Genomic DNA, 10,037 nt, shown 5'->3' with positions numbered 1-10,037 from the left:
GCATTTTTAGTGCATAGACTTCATGACATCAATTTTGGTTGCTCAGGAGACTTTACTTTTTTTACATTTTGTTCTTGGCCTTTTCCTAAATAGGAAATTTTCTGTGTAGCTGAGCTCTGGATAAGTGAGGCACTATTGCAATTGATTTTCATTCTTTTTCCTTCATCTCATATTTAATCCACTGCGTGTTAGAAAATTGAATCCTATCAGTTGTTTCCTCACAATTTTTCTTTTTTTCTCTCCATTGTCATCCCTATAGTACAGGCCCTTATTACGCCTGCCTGTATTTCACCAGCATCTTCTTCACCCGTCTTCCATCTCTCCTTCCTCCTAAAGCTTCTGGCCAATCCATCCTGGAGGTGTATCACACGATTAGAGTGAATCTGATTTTTAGGGTGTAGTACTTATGTAACGTCACCATTGACCCACCATCAATGAGGAATGGGGAATATCATTTGGTTTAGCAGGTTATAAATTGGCTTCCCTCTCATTGTAGGTATCCAAGTAAAGGAGAGGTGTATTGTAGGTGGACAGCTAGATGACACATTGAACTGAATGTTGGGCCTGGAATCAGATAGACCTGAGTTAAAATCCGACCACAGACACTTATTGGCTGTGTGACTTTGGACAAGTCACTTAACCCCATTCTACCCCAGTTTCCTCAACTATAAAAAAGGGATAATAATAACACATACCTCCCAGGATTGTTGTGAGGGTAGAATGAAATGATATTTGTAAAATGCTTAGCAACAGTGCCTGGCACATAGTAAGTATGATTAATCAGTTAATAAACATTATTAAGTGCCTACTATGTGCCAGATACAGGATAAAGAGACATAAAAGCAGTCTCTGCCCTCAAGGAGCTCACAATCTAATGGGGGAAACAACATGCAAGCAAATAGATACAAAATAAGCTATATACAAGATAAACTGGAAATAATTAATAGGAGGAAGGCACCTGGAATAAGAGGGGTTGGGGAAGGTTTCCTGTAGAAGGTAGGATTTTAGTTAAGACTTAAAGGAAGCCAGAGAGCTCAGTAGTCAAAGCAGAAAAGGGAGACAGGTCCAGGAATAGGGACAGTCAGAGACAATGCCTAGAGGCTATTACGATAATCCAGGCATAGAGGGGCAGCTAGGTGGTGGGGTGGATAGAGTTCCAGCCTTGGAGTCAGGAGGACCTGAGTTCAAAGCCGGCCTCAGACACTTGACACTTACTAGTTACGTGACCAGGGGCAAGTCACTTAACCCAGATTGCTCATCAAAAAAGCAAAAAAAAAAAAAAAATCCAGGCATGTGGTGATGGAGGTCTGCACTAGAGGAGTGGCAGTGTCAGAGGAGAGAAGGGGGCGTGTTCAAGAGATGCTGCAAAGAGGAAATAGATAGGCCTTGGCAACAGCTTGGATATAGGGGATGAGAGAGAGTGAGGGATCCAGGAGGACTCCTAGCTCAGGAACCTGAGGAACTGGACGGATGATGTTGCCCTTTATAGTAATAGTGAGTCGGGGTAGAGAGGGTTTAGGGGAACAGATGACAACTTCAGTTTTGTATATGTTTGGTTTAAGATGCCTACTGTACATCTAGTTTGTGACATCTGAAAGACAGTTGGAGATATGAGATTGGAGGGCAGCAGAGTTTGGAGATTTGAGAATCATCAGCGTAGAGATAGTAATTATGTCTATGGGACCTGATGAGATCACCAACTGAAGTAATACAGAGGCAGAAGAGCAGAGGGCCCAGGACAGAACCCTGAGGACGCTTCTGGTCAGAGACCACGACCTGATTGAGAATCTAACAAAGGGACCTGAGAAGGGGCTGTCAGATAGGGAGGAAGAGGTGGGGGTCCTGAAAACCTAGAGACAAGAGAGTATCGGAGAGGAGAGAGTGATCAAGAGTGTGAAAGGCTGCAGAGACATCAAGGAGAAGGGGGATTGAGAAAAGGCCATTGGGTTTGGCAACCAAGGGATCATTAGTAACTTTGGAGAGAGCAGTTTCAGTGGAATGATAAGGTCAGAAGTTGAATTGCAAAGGTTTGAGAAGAGAAAGAGCAGAGAAAGTGGAGGCACCTATAGGAGATGCCTTTCAAGTTTAGGAACAACAGGTAGAAGATAGATAGGGTGATTTTTATTATTATTATTATTGGAAATTGTATTTATGTGTGGATTCAGCTAGAAAACCTCTGAAATCCTTTCCAAACACTGAATTTGGGGATAGCACCACCTTTTGTTGCCAGCTTTGTAGCTGTAGAAAGAGGGCTGAATTTGGAGTCAGAAGACCTGAATTCATGACTTTAGGACATTTTAGCAATTTGGGCCTCAACTGTAGAATGAGTGACTTTGACTCGATGACGTCTAAGGGCCCTTCATACCAGATGCCTACTAAATGTTTACTGATTTACTGAAAAATCCATGACCCGAGATCTTCTGACCCAGTGACACTGGCCTCCTGGCTATTCCATGAGTGAGAGATTCCCATTATCTCAGCTCTGGGAATTTTCTCTGGCTGTCCCCTATGTCTGGAACATTCTCCCTGCTCTGCTCAGACTATTGACCTCTCAAGTAAAATCCCATCTTTTATTAGAAGGTTTCCCCACCCCTCTTAATTCTAGTGTCTTCCCTTTGATAATTATTTCCTATTCATTCTTATATAGCTTGCTTTGCATATATTTCTTTGCATGTCGTCTCCTCTATTAGATTATAATCTCCTTGAAGGCAGGGAACTGTCTTTTGCCTTTTTGTATCCCCAGTGCTTAGTACAGTGCACTAGTAGTGCACATAGTAGATACTTAATAAATGTTTATTGCTTGCTTGCTTACTTGCTTGACCCACTATAGGATATCCCTCTTCCATTTGAACCTTAGGCAAGAGGCTTGCACAATAGAATATAAGCTCCTTGAGGGCAGGGATCATTTGGCCCTTGTGTCCTTGGCACCTAGCATAGTTCCTGCCCCATGGTGATTAAAAATATTTATTGAATTGAATTGAACTAAAGACACCCCTCCATTACCATGAACATCTTTGGAGAACATACACCTCCCTGTATTATGCCTTACTTGATGTTAATAATCAGAGGGTAATGGAACAGAACGATCCTTGTGGTTGCATTTACCAAAGAAATTTATACGATCTTAACACATACAGGAGAGATTCCTTGTTAGAGGATGATCTCTAAGGCTATGTTTTGCTCCTGGAAGCCAAATGTTTGTTTGTTTGTTTGTTTGTTTGTTTGTTTTAATCAAAAAAGAAATGCTATTGTGTCATAAGAAATGATGAAAAGGATGGGTTTAGAGAAAGCTGGACTTAAATGAACTGATGCAGAGTGAAGTGAACAGAACCAAGACAATAATTTACACAATAACAACAACATTGTAAAAGAAATAACCTCGGAAGATCTGAGATCTCCAGTCAATGCAATGACCAACCACAATTTCAGAGGACTGATGATTTTTTTTTTTTTAGGTAATTGGAGTTAAGTGACTTGCCCAGGGTCACACAGCTAGTATTATGTGTCTGAGGCCAGATTTGAACTCAGGTCCTCCTGACTCCAGGGCTAGTGCTCTAGCCCACTGTCCCACCTAGCTGCCCCAGGGCTGTTGATTTTTGATGCTATGCTATGATAGTTGATTTCATGTTGCAGAATGAGACCAACATTTCTGGATATGGACAATGAAGAAGTTAGTTTTCTTCTCCTTACTGTAGAAATCAGATTATTCATATTTGTTACAAAGGTTTTGCTTTGGGAGATGTGGAGGGACAGAAAACAAATGCGTGTTCATTAAAAAACAACAACAACATGAAACAACAATACAGCTGGCTCTTACATTCTCTGCATCTCTTGATCAATTGAACTAAAGCTGTGGTCTGCTGTTGAGAAAGCCTGTCTTTTCTCTCCCTGTGTTTTCATCGAGGATATCTTCAATGTTCATGTAGATTATTCTCATAAAGGTTTTATAAAGACCCCTGCTCATTGATAGATGCAGGGCTTGGCCACCCTGCTTCCTAGGTGCAAGGAGCAGTGTTCCAAAGTCTCTTCTGCACTCAGAGATCTGGGCTGATTAATTCCGGAAACAAGTAGTGGAGTCTGATTCAGTTCCAGCTCCTGGAGGGTACTTTAATAAGGGGTAAGTTAATAGGAGCAATATGTTCTTGAAACCTCGTTTAAACCACAGATGAATCACCCTACACCCTTAGGGAACCTCTTTCGTTCATTTATCACTGGCTCTGACTGACTTCAGCATTCTCAAGGAGGGGACATGAGACAGGCTGAAGGACTGGTGAATAATGGGGAGAGCAGGTAGATGTGTTGGAAGAGATAGGAGATAAGCTCTTAGAAATAGCAAGGACTTCAAAGGCCATAAAGTCCAACCCCTTCTTCAATCAATCAATATTTATTAAGCATCTACTATGTGCCAAGCGTTGTGCTAAGCAGTGGGGATAAAAAAGGAGACAAAAGACAGTTCCTGCCCTCAAGGAGCTTATAATCTAATGAGGGAGAAAATATGCAAATACATATATACAGAGAAAATTATATATAGGATAAATAGAAGATAATTAACAGAGGGAAGGTGCTGGGATCAAGAGAGGTTGGGAAAGGCTTCCTATAGAATGTAGGATTTTAGTTGGGATGGGACCTAAAGGATGCCAGGGAGGTCAGCAATCAGAGCAGAGGGTGGAGAGTGTTCCCCGAATGGGGGACAGCAAGAGAACATTCCTGGAGCTTAGAGATGGAGTATCTTGTTTATGGAACAGCCAAGAGGCTAGTGTCACTTGACCAAAGAGTGTGTGTCTGGGAAGAAGGTCTAAGAGTTTGGTGGTAGGAGAGAGCTAGTATATGAAGGATGGAGAACCACTGGTGTTCATTGAGTAGAAGGACACGATGGCACATACGCTTTTATTTGTTTTGTTGATTGTCTAGGCTTAAGAAAGCAATAGAAAAAATGTTAATAATACAAATTAAATTTAAAATATGTCTTGCCTACATTTTTTTGGAGAGCACACCCTCCCCTGTATTGAACTTTGTATACAGGGCTATGAACGAGGCAGATGCTTGATACACATTCAGTATTGTTGCTGTACAGGAGAACAGCGGAATGACCATTCTAGGCCTGCCTGGGATTGGAAGGCATTTTGGAGCAAGCTGAATGCATGCAGGCTGATTGAATTCTCCATCTTTGTTTTTGCCATTTTATTGGAGGGATGCAGGGTGATAACACTGTCACTGGTCATGCAGGTAGTAGTGTTTCTGCTGAATTTATCAATGCTCTTAACCATCACCATGGATCTTTGGTCACCTTCAAATCTGAGGGCAGGTGCCTAATGTGATAATGAAATTGAAGTTTGTTTTTCTTCTAAGGAGGTAAAAAAAAAAAGTTGCTGGTGGGGTGGGGAGGATTCCTTCTCATAATGTTATATTTGGAATGTATCTACATTTCAGAAGCTAGAAAGCAAGGGGAAAGGAAGCTACCATTTCCACAAATCCTAGATTTAGAGCTGAAAGAGATCTTGGAGGTCATCTAGTTGAACCTACTCATCTTACTAATGAGAAAATTGATGGCCATAAAGGTCATGACTTGCCCAGAGTCACATGGGTATTGATTGTCAAAGTTGAAATTTGAACTCACATCCAATGATTTCTCCATGACATCACATATCTAAAGTCAACTGAATTCTATACTTTGTGTTTCCATGACTAGGAGTGGTTTGAGGGTTGAAGAGAAGGCCTAGGGGAAACTAGAAACCTAACTAAGTGAGCAATGTCAAAAAGAATTAAATTCTGCTCTGGAATCTGAAGTGGATGGGGTAGTTCCTGAGAGGAAATACATGTAGGCCTCCATGTTTTTATTTTTGGTCAGTTGGCTTTACTTTCTCTGTATAGTTGGTGAAAGGTCATCGATGGTGAATGGCGTCAGTGGAAATCGGGTAAATTAAAAAACTAATAATAATAATAGTTGACATCAGTATACAGCTTTAAGATTTGCAAAGAACTTTTACATACCTTATCCCATTAGACTGTGAGCTCCTTGAGAGCAGGGCCTGGCTCTTGCCTTTTTTTTTGTATCCCCAGAGTCTGGTACATAATAGGCACTGAATAAATGCTTATTGACTAACTAGTTTGATCCACACAACAAGTAGGTTAAGAGCAATTCATTGAGACTGCAGATGTCTTTTGCTTTATGGAATAGGTACAAATCAGCAAAATTTCCTGTAAAGTGAACCTTCATGGATCAAATTCATTGACTTGTTGGCATTTGGGTTGGTGGTATGGGGGGCAGCAGAACAGGGTTGGCCAGAAGGGAGCAGCACTGAGAATTTGGCTAGATGAGAAGGAAGGCTGATTGTTGTTAATCTTTTGTTTCAAAGAGGACCAATGATATAACAGATGGTGTCTTGGATTTAAGTGAGGCAGAGTTGCACAAAGTCATCAACCTCACTCTCTCTTCCTGAGTCATCAAAGTGCAGTGGCAAGACAAAAGTCAGGACGACTGGCAATAGCCCAGGGTGCAGTGGGTGACCTTGGCATCTGTGATGTCTGACCGAGCTCTAAGTGCTCCACAGTGCCTGTTTTAGCTGCCTTCATGGTTTTGAGGACAAATTGTTCTCATTGGTCCATTCTATAGGAGGAAGTCTTCACATGCTTGGTGTAGACATCCCCCTAACTCACTGATGGGTTTGAGGCCTGTCAGTTACCCTCAACCTCGTTTAACCCATCTGCCAAGACAATTTACTGGGGTGCAGCCATTGTGCATGCCACAGCTTCTTGGAGCCGCAAGTGAGAGCTGGGTGGCAGGTGGACACCAAAGGTGAATGAGCAGCCCCGAAAAAGGCTAATTCACACCAGAGTTTCTAGTTCTCCTTGAACACCCCATAGACCCCAGGGCTGATATACAACTTCTGACTCTGGAGTCAGAAGACCTGAGTTTGAAGCCTGGTGTTATGATTTACTACCTGTGTGACCTTAGGCAAATCATTTCTCTCTCTCTCTGGGACTTAGTTTCCTTACATGTAAAACGAGTGGGGTCACACTAGATGCCCTCTAAGGACCCTTCTGGTTCTAAGTCTATGATCTGAGGCACCAGAAGTCAAGAGTATCACAGGTCAAAGGCAGGCCAGAGAATCAGTGTAGTCAAAAGCAACGATCTGGAAGTGGGGAGACCTGGGCCCTTACACTCATTCTGCTGCTCGCCATCTATGTGACTTTTGGTGAATCATTGGCTTTTCTCTCCCTAAAGACCCTCGTATCTTAGGCATGTTGTAGCAGGGATTCTTTTTTTTAGGCATAGATTGGTTGGATTAGATGGCTGCCAAAATTCTTTCTCTATTTCTCGGCCGTTGGTACTAAGTGGTCCTAGCTTTTGGAAACACTTCCTTCCCAGTCTTTGGCTTCCTGCATGCCTGCATCACTGCATACTTTCAACCTCCTGGTCTCCACAGCAATACAAGGTCATCCTCAAAGCCCAGGGAATGGGGCAGCTGCCCTGATTCACCAACCTTGATCTGGAGTCAGAAGAACTAGGTTTTCCACTCTAATTTAGGAATGGCTATGCTTCAAGTTAAAATAGACCAAGTCCCTTCATGAATTTCATCAGTTTGAAATGCCATTTATTGTGTTCATTTAAAGTGAGACGTATGTGTAATGAGAGTATTCAGGGGACTTCCCCTATTCCTCCTAACCTATTTGAGGGCATTTCCCTGGAGCCGAGCATGAACCCTAATCACTTCCAGTGGCTGGGCTCCTTGCTAACTAGAAGATTCCGGTTGGTTCCCACGTATACTTTTTTTTTCTCCTCTCTTCTCCCTTTACCCTCCCCACCAAAAAAAAAAAAAAAGGAGAAGAAGAAGAAGAAGAAGTTTGACTGCAAGGTATCAAGAGGTGCCCACTCAGTAAACTTTCAAGGGAGAGACAGCTTTGACTTTGACTGTTCCTCTTTTGGGACTCTGGCAGCTTTTCTTTAGACTTCCCATGGTGTGTCCAGAATGGGGAGAGGGATAAGCAGCTACGGCTATCATGAGCAATGGGGGGTGAGTACATGTGTTTGTCTAGGTAAGATTGGGACTGAATTTCAAGGCTCAGCCTGTCTCTTCTGTTTTGCATTTCTTCCCTTAGTATAGATGACTACAGAAAATCCTGAGAGTCCTTTTTGAGCCTGATGGCTATCTTGGGAGTTCAGGAATTTTGGATTTCTCAGTCAGTGCTGGTTGTCATGTAGTTGGTGATCCATTCAGCTACAACTTCTAGGAGGGGAAGATGATATGAGAATCAGCCATACCTACTGGACTGGCCAGAAGAACCTTCAGTGAGTTGGTTATACAACAGATCTGAGGTGAAAGTGTCATGTCTGTCCATGCTTTAAAAATTTGTATCATGCCTTACATAGTTATTAATGCATGGTTTTGAGTCTTTGTGTTTAAGCATTTCTTTTTCAGTGGAAGAAATAAGTAGCTGTCCTATACCTGATTACTTTGTATATTGAAGACCATGCTAGAAGTTAGCCAGTCCTAAGCATGAGTCAGACTTAACCTTTGTTTAAGAGATTATTACCAGAGTACCTTGAGGTAAGGATGTAATTAGCCAGAGATAATGAGAAAAAAAAGACCTCTTTGGAAGTCAAGGTCCCCTAGGATAGGATCTAGTTCATGAATTCAGATGTAGGATTCTTTAGTGAGGGGGGGCCCCCCAACCCTTTAGGCCAGTATATCTGTTATAGATGTTAATTTTTTAAATTTTTATTTGCTACTTAGGGTATTCTTGGGAAGAAGTGTGGGGTTGGGGACAAAACTGAGTTTGGGCACAAACCTAAGCGATGAAAAAGTGCATGGGATGAGGAAGAAGTAAATGTGGTCAAGCTGAAGATTGTTCTGTTTCTCATCTGCCTTCCAGCCTTCAAGTGTGATAGGTCAAGGAATGGAACTAATTTTGTTGGTATAGGAAACTCCTTGCTCCAACACAAGATGGCACTTTCTCTGCAATTTAGAGACAGCGAGAATTTTCTGCAGCACTGTGAGGTTTCTAGACCCTGCGTCCAGAGTCACATAGTCTGTATATGTTAAAGTTGGGACTTGAACCTATGTCTTCCTGGCTATGAGGATGTTTCTCTATCCACTAGACTTTTCCATAAATGTGTGTTTATGCACATGTATGTGTATATTATATAAAGGCAGCCAGGTGGCACAATGGGTAGAATGCCGGGCTTAGTGAGGAAGACTCCTCTTCCTCAATTCAAATCCAGCCTCAGACACTTACTAGCTCTGTGACCCTGGGGAAGTCATTTAACCCCATTTGCCTCAGTTTCCTCATCTGTCAAATGAGCTGGAGAAGGAAATGGCAAACCACTCCAGAGTATTTGCCAAATGGGTTCACAAAGAGTAGGAAATGACTGAAAAATGACTCAACAACAATGAAGTGTATGTTAAGATAGGGATAGCTTTCAGAAAGATAGAGTTCTGGCCTTGTGGGGCTCTGCTGAAACCCTATCTGGAGTGGACTGTGTCAGTAAAGGATAAGAAGTTAATGTTTCATCTACAGGTGCAATGGAAAGATATTTGAAGAATTTTGAAGGAGGGGAGAAGCCTGGAACCTAAAATGGAACCTGAGGTTTACATCTCAGAGATTAAACCTCAAGCAATTCAGATATTTAAAGTAATATGCAACTACTTATTTTTAAATTTTATAACTCATGCATTCAGACTAGAAGTGAAATTTCTGAAATTTTAGTTTCTAGGCTCTGGGCCCCCACATAGTTTAAAAGATGTCATCCAATTCATTGACCATCAGAATGCCTTTTCCAGTAGGAGACAAAGAGCTTTTTGAGTGTAGGATAAAAAAAGTATCAGTCTGGACTTCAACAAAATAAAACATCGGGATTTCTCACCCAAAGGTCCAGAGTTGATGTTGACACATTATAAAATCATAGGAATTAAACTGGATAAAGATTTCAAGAGAGGCAGTTTGTTACAGTAGATTGAAAGTCAGCCTTGACTTTCAGAAAAGACTTGACAGTCAGAAAGATTTAGGTTCAAGTCTCACCAAACACATTTACTGAC

This window comes from Vombatus ursinus, unplaced genomic scaffold (genome assembly GCF_900497805.2).
Source record: "Vombatus ursinus unplaced genomic scaffold, bare-nosed wombat genome assembly UNPS02014799.1, whole genome shotgun sequence".
Lineage (NCBI taxonomy): Eukaryota > Metazoa > Chordata > Mammalia > Diprotodontia > Vombatidae > Vombatus > Vombatus ursinus.
This window is presented reverse-complemented; position numbering follows the sequence as displayed.